General features: G+C 46.0%; 1 pseudogene; it reads right to left on the bottom strand.

Moving 5' to 3' along the window:
* Positions 1-2,148: 2,148 nt before the first annotated feature.
* On the bottom strand, positions 2,149-3,459 carry LOC132215113 (L-threonine 3-dehydrogenase, mitochondrial-like; annotated as a pseudogene).
* Positions 3,460-19,820: the final 16,361 nt, after the last annotated feature.

Genomic DNA, 19,820 nt, shown 5'->3' with positions numbered 1-19,820 from the left:
GGATGTGGAGAAAAAGGAACACTTGTGCACTGCTGGTGGGAATGCAGACTGGTGCAGCCACTATGGAAGACAGTATGGAGTTTCCTTAAAAAACTGAAAATGGAACTCCCATTTGACCCTGTGATCCCACTTCTAGGAATATATCCCAAGAAACCAGAAACACCAATCAGAAAGGATATATGCACCCCTATGTTCATAGCAGCACAATTCACCATAGCTAAGATCTGGAAACAGCCTAAGTGCCCATCAGTAGATGAATGGATTAGAAAATGGTGGTACATCTACACGATGGAATACTATGCTGCTGTAAAAAGGAAGGAACTCTTACCATTTGCAACGTCATGGATGGAACTGGAGAGCATTATGCTAAGTGAAATAAGCCAGTCAATAAAGGAAAAATACCACATGATCTCACTCATTCATGGACAATAGAGACCATTATAAACTTTTGAACAATAATAGATACAGAGGCAGAGCTGCCTCAAACAGATTGTCGAGCTGCAGCGGGAAGGCCGGGGAGGGTTGGGGGGCAGGAGGTAGGGGGGTAAGAGATCAACTAAAGGACTTGTATGCATGCATATAAGCATAACCAATGGACATAAGACACTGGGTGATAGGGGAGGCTAGGGGACTATCTAGGGTGGGGGGATAAAATGGATACATATGTAATACCCTTTGTAATACTTTAAGCAATAAAAAAATAAATAAAATACAATAAAAAAATATATTTTTATTGACTTTGGAAAGGAAGAGAGAGGGAGAGAAATAGAAACATAAATGATGAGAAAGAATCATTGATTGGCTGCCTTCTGCACCCCACACTGGGGATTGAGCCCATAAGCCAGGTATGTGCCCTGACCAGGAATTGAACCATGCTCTCCTGGTTCATAGGTGAATGCTTAACCACTGAGCAACACCAGCTGGGCCTATGTTTCTTCCTTATATGAAAGGTGGCACATGCAGATATTCCTTTGCACTTTGATCTTTTCACTGAAAACCTACTCTGAAAAATCACATTTTATCATTTAAGACGTTCCTTATTCTTTATAAAAACAACAACACAGCAACATAGCACTTCACTGTGTGATGTGCCCTAGTTACTCAACCACTCTCCTATATTTGGGTATATAAGTAATTTTCCAACATTTTGCAACTACAAACAATGCTATAAAGAATAACGTGTGTATATTTTCATATTGCTGGAGCTTATCTTCAGTATAAATCCCTAGAAAGGGGATTGCTGGGTCAAAAGGTAAGTGCATATGCAGTTTTATTAGCTATTTCCACAGTCCCCTCCCCAGGGCCTGCCCACCAGGGTGCACTTCCACTGGTAATGTCCGAGAGAGGCCATTTCCCACAGTCTTGCTAACAGAATGAGTTGTCACCATTTTAAAAAATATATATATTTTTATTGATTTCAGAGAGGAAGAGAGAGGGAGAGAGATAGAAACACCAATGATGAGAATCATTGATCGGTTGCCTCCTGCACGCCCCCTACTGGGGATTGAGCCTGCAATCTGGCCATGTGCCCTTGACTGGACTCAAACCCGGGACCCTTCAGTCCGCAGGCTGACGCTCTATCCACTGAGCCAAACCAGGTAGGGTGTCACCATTTTTAATGTTCACAAATTGACAGGTAAGAAAGAGTATTTTAATGTTGTTTTAATTTACAATTATCTAATTACCTAATTAGGAGGAGTTTAAACATTTTTTTTATAAGTTCTTGTGTGTGTGTGTGTGTGTGTGTGGTCTGTTCATGTGTCTTGTCGCTTCTTTTGTTAGGTTTTTTTATATATGTATTTAAATTGAATTTAAACACAAAATGTCACATACTAATACTTCCACCTTCCCAGAAATAGTCACTTCATCTTATTTAAAGAAATGGAAATTATTATGACTTAAGTCTTCATTCTGTGACATGGGTGTTTGGACAAGTTTAGGCAAACAGCAAAGATTTAGAAGTTCTACCACCAGACCAACAGCATTTTGAAAATGTGAAAGCCAATGCAATTCTCCATCCAGCAGTTCAATATGCGCTGCTAACATTTAGTTTAATTAGGCCTCAACTCTGGATACTCTAGGTCCCTGGTGTCTATGACCTTGGGGACATTACAGTCTTCCCTCAGGGACATCCAGGATACACCTCCTTCAGTTAGCTTGGGCAACTCTACTACCGGGACCGTGGAAGTTCAACATTGTCGTCACCAGCTCTGGAAGGTAAAAGTCATGGTTCCATCCCCAGTCCTTCCGAGCATTACTGTCATCTAAGTCCATTGGCCAACTATCCGCTGTGGCCTGTCGAACAGAGTCCACGTTGTAGGGGATCTGGAATTCCGGTATGTGCTTGAGAACCTCCTGGGCCAGCTCCTCGGGGCAGAAGCTCGTGGCATTGATGCTGTAGGTCCGCGTAGAGAAGGACTCTGCAGGGGCCTTCATGACTTCCGGGGTGGCCCTGAGGCAGTCATCAATGTACATCGTGGGGAGCCTCTCGCTAGGTTTCAGGTAGCGCTCAAGTTTTTCATTCTTTGTGGCATCGTGGGAAATCTGGACTGCATAGTCGGTTGTTCCTCCTCCAGGTTGGGAGTTAGCCGAAATGATGCCAGGATAGCTCAGGCATGGGAAAGCTAAGCCGTACCGGTAATGATAATATTCTCCCAGGAGCTCGGCATGCACCTTAGACATCCCCTAGGTCAGTGGTCGGCAAACTGCGGCTCGGCAAACCATGGCTCGCGAGCCACATGTGGCTCTTTGGCCCCTTGAGTGTGGCTCTCCCACAAAATACCGACTTCTGCGCATGGGCCATGAAGTTTCAATCGCACTGTACGTGCGTGCCCCCACGTGGTATTTTGTGGAAGAGCCACACTCAAGGGGCCAAAGAGCTGCATGTGGCTCACCAGCTGCGGTTTGCCTAGGGTTGTCCTGGGTCTCTGAGTGCAGAGATTCTGGGGAGAGGTTGGTCTGGAAGCTCCAATCATGCTGGACACAAACAATTGCAAATTGTGTTCCAAGGCAACGTCCAGAACATTATGCAATCCAGTGATGCCAAGGACAGGTTTGCTTCTCCCACCGCACTGAGCAAAGTGCTATAATGAATCAACCAGGTGATGTAGTGGTTTACCACGGTCTCTAGAAGTTTCTTGTAATTCAGAATAAATAAATGAGCCGCTATGGAATGCGTGATTGGAGGGTTTCCTTATGTCAGACAAAATTACATTGTCCTTCCCAAATTGTTTCCTTAACAAGTTAGCAAGCCCACTCCACGCTGGCCAAGAGCCCCTGTAGTTAAGACCTGTGGCCGGTCCGTTTCAGAGAAAGAGGCAGAGTGGAAGTTGGCATCTCTTTGAATGTGCCACGGGAGGTGCCCAGGGCCTGGCCGGGCAGGGCAGCTGTCCCACAGCCACAGGCTGGGCTCTGTAGCATCTGGCCCACAACTCACCGCAGCATCTTAATGACCGGCATTTTCTCTTCGAATACCCTGGTGGAGAATTCAGGGACCACGGGGGTGCAGCAGAATCCCATGTGCAGCGACTCCCCCAGCAGTGCTACCCATCTCCGTGTGGGCACCGTCAGGGTGGGGCAGCTTCCAAAGGGTATTCCCCTAAACAGAAACTGGGCCCTGTCGTTAGATTTTTTTAAAATATATTTTTATTGATTTTAGAGATGAAGGGAGAGGGAGAGAGAGAGAAACATCAATAATGAATCATTGACTGACTGCCTCCTGCACACACCACAACTGGGATCCAGCCCACAACCCAGGCATGTGCTCTCACCGGGAATGGAACTATGACCTCCTGGTTCATAGGTCAATGCTCAACCACTGAGCTATGCTGGCCAGGGCTCTTGTTAGATTTTTTTAAGCCAATTTTTAAATGCTCTTTGTGTTTTAGTGGTACTGGGCTTTGTGATATATGTTGTAAATGTTTTGTCAGTTGTCTTTTGATTTGTTTATAGTGTTTTTTTGGTCATGAACATTTTTAAATGTTTATATATACTCAAATATATTTATATTTACTAATATTGCTTTTATTGCCTCTGGATGTTGAATCATTGTTAGAAAGCCTTTCCTTACACTAGGTTAATGAAGGATTCAACCATGTTTTCTTCTAGTACCTGTATGGTTTCATTATTCCATTTGGCTGCCTAATCCATTGGAACTTATTCTCACTGTATGAAATATGCTGTATGAATGTATGAAGTATGCATTTAATTTTGTCTTTTACAATTGGCTACTCATCTCAGGCATCTATCTCAACATCTTTTATTAAAAAATCTTTCTTTTGCCCTAGTGATTTGAGATGCCACCTTTATCATGTGCTAAATTTTCATATATGCTTGAATCTATTTTAATGCTCTATTCTATACATTTGTTTTTCTTTTCTCTTGCAAGTACTTTTCTTTATCAGTGTGGAGAAAACTATTTTGACTTCTGTCACTGTGGACTAATTTTGGCTGTCTTTGATCTTCACATAAATGGAACTATATTTTGTGTCTGATTTTTTTCATTTAATCGTTTATCTGTGAGGCGCATCCATGTAGTAGGAGGTATCAGTAGCTTGTTTATCTTCATTGCTGTGTAGTATGCTTTTGTATGCATACGCCACACCTTCTTTATTCATTCTTCTGTTGGTAGATGCATGGGTGGCTTCCAGTTTGAGCTGATCATAGGACAAGGGCATGCTTAGCTTCAGTAGATACTACCAAATGGTGTTGCAAAGTGTTTGCACCAACTTATCCTCCTACCAGCAATGTATGAGATCGCCAGTTGCTCCACAGTTTTATCAGTGCTTGATATTGTCAGGTTTTTTTTTTATTGTTTTAAAAGAAAAGAAAGAAAAAGAAAAACCTGAATGAGATACATTTTTCTTCCTCTTGAGACTCCGGAGCCATTTCCAAAGTAAGGAACACCCCTGAAAGAAAACAAACAAGCCACAGTAGGCCCCATTTCCAACACCTAACGAGTTACCGGTGACAGTTATGAATAATTCAGTTTTATAGAAAAGTGTAAAAACATGGCTATTAGCCTAGACTCAGTGTAGCAGTTTACTGCCTATTCATACGCCATTTCCTCGCTTCTTTACCAGCAGAACCTCAGTTTTGTTCCGTACCCCTCCTTCAAGGATGGTGAGCCTATCTCCAGCTCGGGGGGGATCCTGATTAATTTAAGCTAATCATGGTTTTCCTGTTCCTGTCACAAGCAATTAGCTGAGGGATGACCTTGTGACCCAGGTCCAGCCAATGAGAAATGAGGGAAGGACTGTGGGGAGAGGAGGCTCCTCAGGAATGAGAGTCCAGAGGAAATGGTTCTTTTGGCCTCTGATGTGGCACATGTTCATGTGATGCATGGAACAGCAGCAGCCATCTGACTCCAGGCTGAAAATGAAAGAATCACATGATATGGTGGTGGAGCCTTCACTGGGGGTCCCGGAACCTGTCCTGTCCACATTTCTGAGAAGTAATAGTCACTGATTGCTTAAGACCATGGGAGCTGCTTTTTCTGTTACTGGCCACTGTAAACTAATAACCCGGGACTGTATTAGAACAACAAAGGGGAAACATTGCTCTTACTCATGCCTTAAAAATATGTAGAGCAACCTCCTGCTTGTTCTAGACGAGTGGCTCTCAATCATTTGCATGCATTCGAATCACCTGGAAGGCTAATTACAACAGGTTGTGCAGTGGTTCTCAACCTTGGCTGCACATTAGAATCACCTGGGAATCTTTTTAAAATCCCGATGGTGATTCCAATGTGCAGCCAAGGTTGAGAACCACTGGGTTAGTGGAATCTACTACGAGAGTTTCGGATTCAATAGATCTGGATTAGGGCCAGGAATTTGCATTTCCCCAAGTGATGCTGATGCTGCTGGCCCAGGGACCATATTTGGAAAACCAGTGTTCTAGAATAGAGACACCGTCTTATTGTACTTAACATGCTTAAAAAAAAACCACATACCCTAACTGGTTTGGCTCAGTGGACAGAGCGTTGGCCTGTGGACTGAAGGGTCCCAGGTTCGATTCCAGTCAAGGGCATGTACCTTGGTTGCGGGCACATCCCCAATGGGGGTTGTGCAGGAGGCAGCTGATCGATGTTTCTCTCTCATCGATGTTTCTAACTCTCTATCCCTCTCCCTTCCTCTCTGTAAAAAATCAATAAAATATATATTTTTTAAAAAGAAACTATATAGGCCAAAACCGGTTTGGCTCAGTGGATAGAGCGTCGGCCTGCGGACTGAAGGGTCCCAGGTTCGATTCCGGTCAAGGGCATGTACCTGGGTTGCGGGCATATCCCCAGTGGGAGGTGTGCAGGAGGCAGCTGATCGATGTTTCTCTCTCATCGATGTTTCTAACTCTCTATCTCTCTCCCTTCCTCTCTGTAAAAAATCAATAAAATATATTAAAAAAAAAGAAAGAAACTATATAGGAGAGAAGGCAGTGATATTAAAAAAATAAAAAAAAACACATATATTGTATGGGCTTTTTTTTCACATTGATGGCTACAAATCTTTATCATCATTTTTGAGTGACTACTTAGTGTTATATTGTGTGAATATACCAGAATTTGCAAAACATGTTACTAACAGTAGGACTTCTGTTATTTGGGAAGTTTGTATTATTACATTAATATGAATAATGCTGCCATAATATCACTTTCTAGCAAACCTGACTCTTCAGTAATTTCCCTAAGGTAAAAGTCTAGCAGCAGAATTGCTAATCAGATAGGGATACTTGGATTTTTTTCCGTCTTGTATTATCTCTATAATCCCTCTACTCTCTACTCCCAGACACATCGTCCTTGGGTTTCAGTATTTTGCCAGAGGAATTTTGGTTGATGCTGCTCAGCAGGCCATGGCCTTGGCCATTGGCCTTCTGGTGGTTTTTCTTTCATATTGAGTTGAGCACAAAAGGCCAAGGCTAGTCCGTTCCTAAGAGTTCATTTAGTCCCTTTAATAGGGGAGGTGAATGGATGCCTGAGAGCTGCTTAAGCCTGTGTCCTCTCTAACATGAGAATTTGAGCACGCGTCCTACTTTTCTCATAGTTTTATTTGACAATAAAGAAAGCCACCTCCTCTGTGCTCCAGAAATCGATGCTTACATTTGGATGTCATCTGTCGGTTGTCTCAGATATAAAAGAAGGGGAAAAGCTGGGTGGAGTCACCCCTGTAACCTGACCAGGGAAGCACTGGTTTTCAGCAGTACCTGCCCTTTTAAGTTAGAGGAGCACCTCCCCTTAGGCCAGGGCACTTAGTGTCACTCAAGGGAAGAATGTTCACCAGAAGGAAGCTCCCCAACAAAACGCAGATGATACCTGAGTATTACTGGTCTTGTCTTGAATTCTTTAGAAAGGGGCAAAGATTGAGGCACATTTTCATTTTAAATACATAAGTTTATTTCTCTCTCACTTAAGAACCCATGATGAATGGTCCAGTACTGACATGGCAGTTCAGCCATCAATGATTTGGAGACTCCCAAATTGTTTGAATTGCTACTACTTCTCAGCCAGTGGGGAGTGGGGTGATGGAGAGAGAGAAAAAGAAGGGAGTCAGGAGGGTGAGATGGAGGTGTAAACTAAATTGTTTTTTAAGGAAAAGACCTTGGTATTTGTATATACCACGTCTGCTCACATCCCATTGGCCAGAACTTAGTGGAATAGCTACACCCAGCTCCCAGGGCTTGGTCTCTAGCTGTGCAGCCATGTGTAAGGCACTAAAGCGTTGATTTCGGAGGCTGTGGTGAAGGGAAAAGCCAGGTCAGGAAAGAAAGAAGCACTGGGATGCTTTGCATTATGAGCCAGTCATGAAGAGCCATGTGAACCACGTACCAGGCTTGTTGGCTTTGCACACAGTACTTTTCTGCAAGGGGTACAGGAGGCCACGTGCCTGGAAACAGTCCATGGATGAGGAAAAGGAAGGGGAAGTTATCTGTTCCTCTTCCCGCCCAGCCCCATTTCCCACTGGCCAAGGTTTACCCTCATGGGGCCCGAATTCTGCTCTCACCTTTTGTAGAAACCAACCCCTTGGCATCTTCTCAGAAGCGATCCCCTCTCCGGAAGTGAAAGAATGACTCTGTGTGAAGGAGGCACCAGCCAGGAGAGAGCAAGGGCAGTAGGATAATCTGAGAAGGTGTATAAGACCTCTGTTTGAATACAATACTTAATGTCAATTTGAGAAGAAAATACAAGGGACATCGTTGTAAACTGCTCTAGCCAGAGTCCGTCTCTCCAAGTTCTGAGCCTGTTGCTTGGCACCTTACAAAATGAGCTGTTTGATCAGAAGCTGGGAGGGGAGGAAGCCTCTCTTTACCTGTGGCCAAGAACTCTCCTAACAGAAGGATGCGTTTGTCCGGCATCTCAGAAACCTGAAGGGTGACTTCCTCTCCCTGCTCTCTCCTCACTGGATGTTAGTTAGGATGCTACGAGAGGTTGTTCTTCCTCCTATCCATCATCCTCCCTCCCTCCCTCCCTCCCTCCCTCCCTCCCTCCCTCCCTCCCACTCTACCTTTTATCCATCTAAAAGGAGATTTATGTGTGATTTATTTTTGTTTTGTTAAAAAGGGTAAACTCTGTCATGGCATTTAAAAATCAAACAAACAAGCAATGTGCAAATTGACTGTTCCAAATGGCATAGAACATGGACACCTAGGCAACCAAATCCCTATATATATAAGCCTAAGTGACAGTTACGACCGAACAACTGGAAAGACCGGTCAACCAGTTGCTATGATGCACACTGACCACCAGGGGACAGACACTCAATGCAGGAGCTGCCCCTCGATGGTCAGTGTGCTCCCACAGTGGGAGCGATGCTCAGCCAGAAGCTGGGCTCACAGCTGGTGAGCGCAGTAGTGGCGGTAGGAGCCTGTCCCGCCTCCGTGGTAGTGCTACCCGGCAGCCAGGCACAGTGGGGCAGGGATGAGTGCCAGTGGAGCTGCGCCCAGCCCTGGCTGGGACTCCTCCCTGGCTGACTGTCAGTTTTGGCTGATGTGGGGATCAGGCTGAAACTGGCAGTCAGACATTCCCCAGGGGGTCTCAGATTGTGAGATGGTGCAGGCCAGGCTGAGGAACCCCACCTGTGCACGAATCCATGCACAGGGCCTCTTAATACATAATTAGTTAATACATAATTTAAATTGTCTTTGACTGAGCTTGACATGTTTGTTTACTGTGAATCTGTGAATTTAGAAATACAACCAAATCAAATCATAACTAAAAGCTTGTCTCTGATGAAAAACAGGCTCAGTGAATTTTAAAACATCTAACTCTGCTTTCAAAGAGTCTTTAAAACCAGAAATATGATCAGATTCACACAAATGCTCTGAAAGGGGCATAATGCTTAGTGTTAAGCTCACTTCTTCTAGAATTTGAAGGCCTGAAATTCAGTATCCCAGTGACCATGGGCATGTTGCCTATGATTTAGACTCTGAGTTTCGTTTTCTGTGCAATGGGGATTATAACAGCATCTAGTATTCTAAAAGCATCTGTTATTATACTAGTATCTACCTCACAGGGATGATGTGAGAGTGAAATTAGATAAAGTGTCAAGCTCCTGGCTCATAATATGCTCAATAAGTGGCAGAAGCTATCATCTGTTGTTGTCGTTATCATTGCTATCTTATTGTATGGTTCACTCTTGTTCCATTTGCTGACATATTGTTCCATATTGTTGGCATTTGGGGGTTTTAGTGACCCTGCATTTCAGCAAAGGGATAGTGGCAGTGTAAGGTATGAGGTCTTTCAAGGGTGGTGCTTGCCCTGTCAACCCTTCAATCCTTGGTTTGCCACTTCCTTTCAGTGTCACCTTGGCTCTTAAAGCAAAGGGCAGTGGGTTGCCTCCAGTGCACTTCCCAGGGTCCTGTGACGAGGCCTTATAAATAGTGCTTGGGGTTGTTAGACTCTAGTCTCACCTGCACACTGAAGTATTCTTTGTCCATTGAAACTTTCTGATGCTCTGGTTCAAAAGGATTACATCTAACATTCGGATTCCACTCTTCACTTTATTTAAAATAAACAAACAAAGAAACCTCCCTCCTCATGTTAACAGAGGACAATAATCCTGTGGGATTGCTAATTGCTGGAAGACATCATTAATCTATTTGTTTACATTGGGCCTACGGGATTTGTCAGTTATAAAGTCTGTTCTTCATTGGTTTTAACAGAAACTAAGGCTTATCCCATAAATTCTGCAGCTGGGGAACCAAGAACATCAGGGCTCTCCCTTCAAATTTTGGAGCACAGATCACTGCCACGGCTTTTAAACAACCCTCCTCCCCCCATTTCAGGATAGATGTGTAACAGAATGAGTGGGTGTCCCACAAAGTAAAGCATCGTATTTCTTGACTTGGCAATTCTTAACTGCAAAGACAATGATTCATCTGGTCAATTGACTTCCAAATGAAAAGGAAAACAGCATTAGGAAGATTCGTCCATAGACTCTCCTTTACCATTTCACCAGCAAGCCTACTTTTATAAAACCGCTGGGCTCCAGAGTTAGCATAATTGGATTTAACCCTTCTACATCTTTACTCAAAAAAGACAAAAGTGAAACCAGAGTGAGTCCTGTGCAAAAGATCATGGGAAGGGGGGGAAGATGAGGTTTGAGAAGTAGGCAGTTGAGGGCAAATGACCAAATTACATCTCTGGTGCCTCCTCTTGACTCAGTTCCTCTCCCTCCCTCCAGTCCAACCACACTGGTCTCCTTACAATTCCTCAAATAGATTTCCATCTAGAACATATGGCCCATGATGGTAAGAACCAATGACTCGCTCACCAATCTATTCCCAGCTCCTGGAAGACACTCCGGTAGTTAGTGGGGTCAGATGATTTGGGTGGTATTTCCAGCACTATGTGACTTTGGCATATTCACCTATCTTTTGAGTCTTATCCCCTGATCTGTAAAATGAGAGTAATGATACCTACCTCCCAGAGCATTTGTGAGGATCTTTGCAACAATGATCTTGAAAATATTGTTAGCATGTTAATTATTACATAGAGGAGAGATTCCTGGGTTTCCTAGCGGACCTTGATAAAAGAATGAATGAATGAAATTTCATGATACTGGCGAGGGGAACTCTTACCATTTGAAACAGATAAGATTTAAGATGCTCATCCCACAGAAAAAGAAAAGTATGGAACTTAATACCTCAAGAAACTACATCAATTGACTGTACAGATTCTAGATTGTAAGAGCAGGAAAGTCTGTCAGGGGACCGTGAAGTGATTTTTAGACTTGACTGCCTGAAGTCCTGCTGTCTTCTCGGACGCCCCCTTGGCGTCTCATTTTGGTAGGGGCCACAGCGAAGAAAGGGGAGGCTGAGTGAACAGGAATCATGCCCCTCCTCCCTTAATTCAGTCTGATTAACTCCATTTTTGTGCTTTTCACATTGTTTCAGAAGCAGGTGATTTATTGCTCCATCCTCATCCCCCAATTCTTCCTTCCTGCACCTTGATGTTGTATATAGTGGCAATGGGCCCACCTTCAAGCTATTGAGTATGTTCATTCATGCACAATTCTATCCCTCAGCCTTGCTGGCAGCTATGGGTTGGCACATGACCCAGTGTTGGCCCATGAAAATGAGAAGTCCTTGACGCTAAAGTTTTGTGAAGCGTTGACTTCCTTTTTAAAAAAGGGACACATGTGGCTGGTACTGACCTTCCCCTCCTTCCTTCCTCCTTCCATCACAGCATCATCATGTGCGCCACTCCTGTGCAGCAGCAAGCTTGTGGCCGTGGGGCATGATATGAATGCCTGGAATCACAGCAACTGAATTGACTCCATGAGGCCACAGAACCAATTCCAGCGACCATCTGGCTCCAGACTCCTTACCATGTGAGGAAGGGAACCCATTATTGTCTAATTACTTCAACTGTTTGTTTTTACCTGCATCCACAAAAAAACCCCACAAAAAACAAACCAAAAACAGCATTTTTAACAGACATACACATATTGTGCTTCCAGATAAGATTTTGTTTAGCTCAAGGGTTTGAGATAACATGATCTTGTCCCATCTTCTCATCTCAAAGATAAAGCAACAGTTTTAATTGTCTATTGCAGTGGTTCGCAATCTTGGCTGCACATTAGAATCACCTGGGAATCTTTTTAAAATCCTGATTTCTGGGCCTCATCCTCTGGAAATTCTGTTTCTTTGTTATGGGGCGGGGCCACAACCTTAGTAACAAAGAAACAGAATTTCCGGAGGATGAGGCCCAGAAATCAGGATTTTAAAAAGATTCCAGCCCTAACCGGTTTGGCTCAGTGGATAGAGCGTCAGAGAGCGTCGGCCTGCGGACTCAAAGGTCCCAAGTTCGATTTCGGTCAAGGGCATGTACCTTGGTTTCGGGCACATCCCCAGTAGGGGGTGTGCAGGAGGCAGCTGATCGGTGTTTCTCTCTCATCGATGTTTCTAACTCTCTATCCCTCTCCCTTCCTCTCTGTAAAAAATCAATAAAATGTTTTTTTTTAAAAAAAGATTCCCAGGTGATTCTAATGTGCAGCCAAGGTTGAGAACCTTGTCACATGACAAACTACCTCAAAACTTAGTGACTTAAACAACAACCTTTCAAAAAAATCTCTTATAATTTGTGAGCTGATTGGGCTCAGTTGGGAAGGTCTGCTCCGTGACATCTGGGGGCTCAACAGGCCCACTTGTCTGATGTCTCTGTCCCTCCCTGCCATTGCAGAGCCCCCATGGCCTCTCCGTGCCAGCTTCTCCATCTGGTTCCTTAGCCAGGTGTCTGGATTCTTACATGGCACCTTGCCGGAGAAGCAGAACCACCAGGCCTTCCTAAAGGTTAGGCCTGAATCAGGCAGAACTTCACATTTGTACGTTATACCAGTTCAACTGTGTCATGGGGCCATTTACTAGTAGATTCAAGAGCAGAGGACTACGCGCAGGTGAATATCAGATGGTGTGCTCTATTGGGGGCCAATCTTTGCAGATTGCCTCCTACAGAAACGGAGACCCAGACCGTGAAAGCTGGCTGTCTAAGCTTCTAACGGCATGACTACGTAATTTAGAAGCTTATCGAAGGGATGAGAGCTCCATTGTGTGATGGAGGGCGTTGGGGGAAGGAGAGGAGGCACTTAGCCCTGGCCCAGGGTTTTTCAACCTCAACGTTCTCGACATTGGGGGGGGGCCAGTTTAACCCTTTGTTGGTGGGGGCTGTCCTGTGCGTTGTCGGATTCTCAGCAGCAGCATTGGCCTCTTACCCACGAGATGCCGATGCCACCTCCCCTCCTGTTGTAAGGATGAAACTTGTCTCCAGTCATGGCCAAATGTCCCCCAACACTGGAATTGGTACCAGAACCTGTACTCTCTCTATATGTATTTTCCTATTCATTTGGAGGGTGATTGAATATTTTAAAGCAAAAAGAAAGAATTTAAAATAGTTTTGAGTCACACTTGGATAGGGAAAGAGTCGACCTGGTCACTGCCAACTCCAGGCTTGTCACTGGCCCCTCTAGATTAGGAGGGGCATATCCGTGAGTCCCCTCGCCTGCCTTGCTCACCGCTGTGCCCACAGTGCAGGGAAAGTGCATGGCATGGGTGGGTGCTCATGATATGTTTGTTGAATGAGTGGGAAGTCTGTGATGCAAGGCAAAGCACTTGAACATGCACAGCCAGGCCAGTGGGTGAGAGGTGAACGTTGTTGAAGTCACCGCAGTTGGTGCTATTGTGCCCTGCCCAGTTCCCACGTACTGAGAGGGGTGTCCATCCCCCAGGGGCTGCGAGTGCTGGCTTAATCCAGGTGAGAGCTGATGATGACTTGGACCAGGGCATTGTCAGTGGAAGTGTTAGAAGTGATTAGATTCTGGATTCTATTGTTTATATAATCTTACTTTCTGTAGGCTGTGATGGTTTGACATCTTATATTAAAATAACAACAACAACAAAAACAAAAAGCACCTTTCTGGTCCTGGCCAGTGAGGTGCAGTTGGTCGGAGCATTGCCCTATACCCAGAAGGGTTATGTGTTCAGTTCCTGGTCAGGGCACATGCCTAGGTTGTGGGTTCAATCCCTGGTCAGTGTGGATATAGCAGGCAGCAAATCAATGTTTCTCTCTCTTTCTCTCCCTCTCCCTTCCTCTCTCTCAAGAATCAATAAAAACATATCATCTGATGAGAATTTTTAAAAAGTTAATAAAAAAACCCACTCCTTTCTGGTTGGAGAGTTATTGCTCGTTTCGCAAGCATGTCAAACTCATGGCCCGCCGGCCGCGAGTTTGACATGCTTGTCTTAGGGTAATGAATTCTTTGAGATAGGAAAGGACTCAGTGTGCCTTGTGTGTGAACTGATCCAGAGCCACACCTCTTCGCCCAACAGGCTCTTGCAGCTCAGGAGGCAGTATTCCTCTGCCTTAATCGCCCCACGGCCAGGTACCAGGCAATGAGGGACCACCTGTATAGTTTGAAGCCTGAAAAATTATTCAAACTGTTTACCCTTCCCCACCTTTCAAAGGCTCTAGGTGTCCCCCTCCCTCCTGTCTTCAGCCTCCTGGCAGGACCTGGTGCTCCTCACTGGCCCTCGTGCTCCTAGGACCTGTGACTGCACTAACCTTGTTTTTCTAGCCTCTCCCGTGTCTCCTTTTGTGGCCACCCCGACTGACCATCACGTAAAAGAACACGGACCATGGCCCATGTTGTGGGTAGAGCCAACAGGATTTCCTGGTGGATAGGATATAGGGAGGGAGACAAAGTGAGCAGGCAAGGATGGACCCAAGGTTTTTGGCTGGAGCAGCTGGCGAGAGGAGGTGGAAATTTGCTGACACACGGAAGATCGCCTATGGAACCGGCCAGGGTGGAGTAAGTGGAGGAACAGGAGCGCAGCTTTGGCCTCGTTAATTTCAACATTTCTATTAGACATCGACAGAGGAAATTGGGGAGGTAGTTGAGTAAGCGAGCCTGGACTTCAGGAGAAAGGTCTGGGCTAGAGGTATAATTTGGGAGTTATTGGCATATAGATGTTTAAAGCCGTGAAACGGAAAAACAGTCACTAAGGGAGTGAGTGCTTAGAGAAGAGCAGGGGACCAAGGACAGGACCCAGAACTGAGCACCAGGATCGCCACACTTTAACGTTAAAGGCTTGTCCCAATGGTTCTCTAAGGTTCATTTCCATTATCTTATTCCACAGTCCTCAAGAGGCTAACACATTTCTCAGTCTTTTCCCAAATCTACAAATTCAATGTATTTCCTTTCAGTTATTCATCATTTGAATAAAATTGTTATCGTTCACCACAACCTAAGGACGTGAAACACTACTTGCTCTTCTATCTCCTGACCTTGTGGGTAGAGAACGTGGTGGTGGTGGTGGTGGTGGTGGAGGGGGGGCTGGGTGAGGCTTCGGATCCCTTTGGAGGAGCTGGAGGTGGCTGTTGACGGTGTTCAGCGGGTGGGTGAGCTGATGCAGCAGTGAGGAGAGATGGAGGCTGACGCCTGCAGCCAGGCATGCAAGAGCCAAAGAAAAGGAGTTACACCCAGCAGGCATGGCTCAGTGGTTGAGCATCCACCTATGAACCAGGAAATCACAGTTCAATTCCTGGTCAGGGCATATGCAGGGGTTGTGGGCTCGGTCCCCAGAGTGGGGCGTGCAGGAGGCAGCCAGTCAATGATTCTCTCTCATCATTAATTGATGTTTCTATCTCTCTCCCTCTCCCTTCCTCTCTGAAATCAATAAACATATATTTTTAAAAAAGAAAAGAGGTTACTATGAGGTGCAGGAAGAGAGGGCTGGCATTCCTGGAGATTTCAGTCCTCTCCAGGGGTGGGCAAACTTTTTGACTCGAGGGCCACAATGTGTTCTTAAACTGGACCGGAGGGCCGGAACAAAAGCATGGATGGAGTGTTTGTGTGAACTAATATAAATTCAAAGTAAACATCATTACATAAAAGGGTATGGTCTTTTTTTTTTTTTTTTAGTTTTATTCATTTCAAACGGGCCGGATCCGGCCGGAGGGCCGTAGTTTGCCCACGGCTGTCTTAGACCCTAGGGCTGTGACGGAGCTGGGAGATGACCGGACGTTTGGCAAATTGCCACATAAATAAGAAGAGACAACTCCATTGGTGTTCAGAGGCACCAGAATTCCACTGGGGCCTCTAGCTCATCCCTCTCTTTGACCTGGTAACAGGCCCTGAACTCTGGTCCTGGCGCTGGAACTCCGCTCCCCACACTTCTCAGGGAGCGCTCCAGGCTTCCCCTGCCCTGTTCCTGCCGGGTTTGCACCCACCGGAGGCCTCACAATCAGAGGAGCGCACTTCTGTGCGTAGGGTGGGCCTGTGTTTCAGGTGAGGGCCGGTTTAACAGGAATTAACCTTGAAAGAAAATGAAGATAAAATAATTGTTTCTCACTCAATGCTATTTCTGATTGTACCTCCATGCAGGAAGCAAAGAATAAATCACCTGCTTATTGTTTTGCTTGGCATAAAGTTTTAATAGACAAAATTTTGTGATAAATCCAGCTGTCATTTTTTTTTTTGCCTAATAGCAAAGGGCAGTTTTGCATTTACAAATGCACATTTATGTGTGTGTGTGTGTGTGTGAATGTTCTAGAGCTTCAGAATTTTAAACTTTTTCGATATATCCTATATTGCAGAAAATTGCACAACTCAAAGGTCTACAGCTCAGCGAATTTTCATTTTCCTAAAGCGCCTATACCCAGATACTCAGCACTTCTCCCGAGAAATCTGCCCAGCACCTGGGCACTCCCCTCCCACTCAAATCCAATTAGCGTGCCCCACCCAGAAAGAAGTCTCCTGACTTAGAACAGCACAGATGAGGTTTGCGGTTCTTGAAGGTCCTGTACGTAGAATTATGTTTTGTATCTGGCTTCTTTTCCTGCACGTTGTCTGTGAGTTTATATATGTTATTGCTTATGGCTTAGTCAATCTCACTGCCGTGTATCCCATGGTATGCACATACTAGCATTACCCATCCCACCGCCGAGGGGCATGTGGAGGCCCAGTTTGGGGCCCTGTGAACATTTCAGTGCGTGCTGTTGGCACACACGAGCACGCCTTCCTGATGGCCCACAGTGTAGTTGCTTTGACCTGCAAAACTGTTTACTTGGTCATCTCTGTTCAAAACTGTAGCTTCAGTGACCTTCTGCATGTTGTTGGAACAGTACATACTGAATGTGACTGATATTTAATATACTTTACAAAAGAATGCACCATGATTCGCTGCTCTCCCCGGAGGATGAGCTCATCTGAGATGAGGAGGGACAGGGCGATCATGGTGGCTTCGTGTGTAGGCAGAGTTCTCTGTGGCTTCAGCAGCCATAGGCTACCTACCACTCTGGCGCAAGCTCTCATCACCCGTTACCTGTATGAGTTGTAATTTCCTAAGAAGTCTTCCCGCTTCCAACATCACCATCCTTTTCAAACTGTTCCCGGCAAAGCAGTGAGAGAGCCTTTACCACATAGGTCAGAGCATGTCACTGCAAACCTGCGCTCGCTTCCCATACTACTTGGGGTCCAATTTGAGCCTCCCGCAGGCCTTGTGCCCCGAGACCTAGTTAGTCTCTGACTTCCTCTCTTACCATCCTCGCCCCCCCCCGCCCCCCCCCCCACAGAAATGCTGGCCTCTTTACATGCCCAAGGGTGGCCTTTCTCGGTCTGTCCCTCAGGAGCGGACTTAGAGACAAGCCGTTGAGTGTAAATCATTCATCGGAAAGTGAAGGATGTGCCTCTAGGACACTGGGAAGGGAGGCAAAAAGGATGCAGGTGCCGACAATTTGACTTCAGGCTGTCATTAAAACGGTAACTGAGGCATATGGGCCCTGAGATTGTTCGCTACAAGTCCATGCATTTTTTAAAAGTTTATTTTGAGAGAATGAGAGAGAGAAACAGACCGGTTGCCTCCTGTATGTGTCCCGACCAGGGATCGAACCCATAACCTAGGTATGAGCCCTGACCTGGAAACAAACCTGCCACCTTTTGGCGAACAGGATGATGCTCCAACCGACTGAGCCGCCCGGGCCAGGCCCAGGCCCACGCATTGGCTGTTCCCTCTGCCTAGAACACCCTTCGCTGTGATATTTGCACATCACCCTCTCAGGTCTGTGCTCAGATGACTCCTCAGATCACCTTCTTCCAATTGCCGCCAGACTTCTAACACACGGAGACCTTGCTCATTGCCTCTCCTCCCCCACGAGTGGAGGCGCCGTGAGCGCAGGAACCTTGGCTGGGTGTGTGTTGCTTTCCCTCCGCCACCTGGCATGGTGTCTGGTACATGGTAGGAGTTCAATAAATATTAAATGAATGACTCAAAGCGCATTTACAAAGTAGACCTTTCTATTTTTTTCCTGTGTCTTTGTCAATTGATTTATAATCTTAGAGATGAAAAATATGACTGGTGTCTGCGGATACCAGCAGGTACCTCTCGGGACCTGATTCTGATGCCTTCCGTGGCTCTCCCGCTCTCTGCATCAGTGCTGAATGTCTGCTGCGTACCGGGCACTGCTCAAAGGGCTGGGAATGCTGCTCTATATCGGCTAGCAATGACTAGGCAGCGAGTGACAGAAACACCAAAAGCAATGGCTCAAACCAAGTAAGGGTTTTATTTTTCTCAAGTAACGAGAAGTCTAGAGGCAGGCTGCCCTGTGCACACACAGTGACTCCCAGGGGCCGCCAGGGACCCTGTCTGCTGCTACCTTCTCCTTAGGGTCCCAGGCTCACTGCTCCCACTCCAGCGATGCCTGCATTCCAGGCGGGAAGGGAAAATGCGTGTTCCAGAAGATTCCTCACCCTCTGATCTGCTTTCCTGAAAATTCCACCCAACCTTCCTGCTTGGATCTTCTTACCCATCTCCTGGCCACCTGGCAGCACGGGAGCTCAGCAGTGTGGCAGTTTTGTGATTAGTTTGTTTTCTTTAGTGGGAAGGAGAACGCAGTTCAGTGCACCCCTCAGTGAGCCACTGGCAATAGCCGCTGCCGTGAGCTAAGAACCTGCTCTCTGGAAGCTGTCACAGGAGTGCAGGCACCCTCCATGTACACAGACAGACCCCCCTGCAGAAGGTCCCCCTGCAGAAGCGCCACGGAGCCACGGAGCTGTGAGAGGCAGCGCAAGGAGGGGAGCGGCGAGAGTCACTCTTCTACGTCGGCCTGGGAGTCAGAGGCCGCTGGATTCTGGATGAGGAAACAGGCCACCTTGCCAAGGGCAACAGGGAGTTTACAGATCCTTAGTTGTTTATCATTCAATCCGGCACAAGAAAGCAGTGTAAGCGCGTCTGCCTGGCTCTATAATATCCAGCTTCAAAAGGTGGAATAAGTCACCCTTATTTTTCCTAAGCATTCTCTCAGAGCTGTGATGGGGCCTTTCACCTTCTAATGCTTATCTATCTATCTATCTATCTATCTATCTATCTATCTATCTATCTATCCATCCATCATCTATCTATCTATCTATCTATCTATCTATCTATCTATCTATCATCTATCTATCTATCTTTTCTCTCCTCTCCCTCACACACAGCAAAAGTTGACGTTGTTCCTTGGCAATAATGAGATGATCATGGGATGGAAGGGTGGGAGGGCGTTTTGGGTTTTTCCAAAGCCTGGAAAAGCCTAAAGCCAGAGAAAATAGTCCAGGGAAGTAACCAGATGAAGGCAATTTATGACAGAGGGAGAAGTTCTAGGGCGTTCTGTTCAGCCCTAAGCCAGTCTGGTGAGCGTAGGTTTCACGGAAGAGGCGCAGTGAGCGCTTGATGCTTGGGCGTCAGGAGGCTGAGGCACTGGGCGAAACTGTCCGTGGCCACGTTCTAGGTCACACCGGCCACGTTCTAGGTCACCCCGGCCTCGGCGTGGCTCTCAGGGGCTCGCGGGCTGTACGCCAGTT

This window comes from Myotis daubentonii, chromosome 14 (assembly GCF_963259705.1).
Source record: "Myotis daubentonii chromosome 14, mMyoDau2.1, whole genome shotgun sequence".
NCBI classification, from domain to species: domain Eukaryota; kingdom Metazoa; phylum Chordata; class Mammalia; order Chiroptera; family Vespertilionidae; genus Myotis; species Myotis daubentonii.
This window is presented reverse-complemented; position numbering and strand designations above follow the sequence as displayed.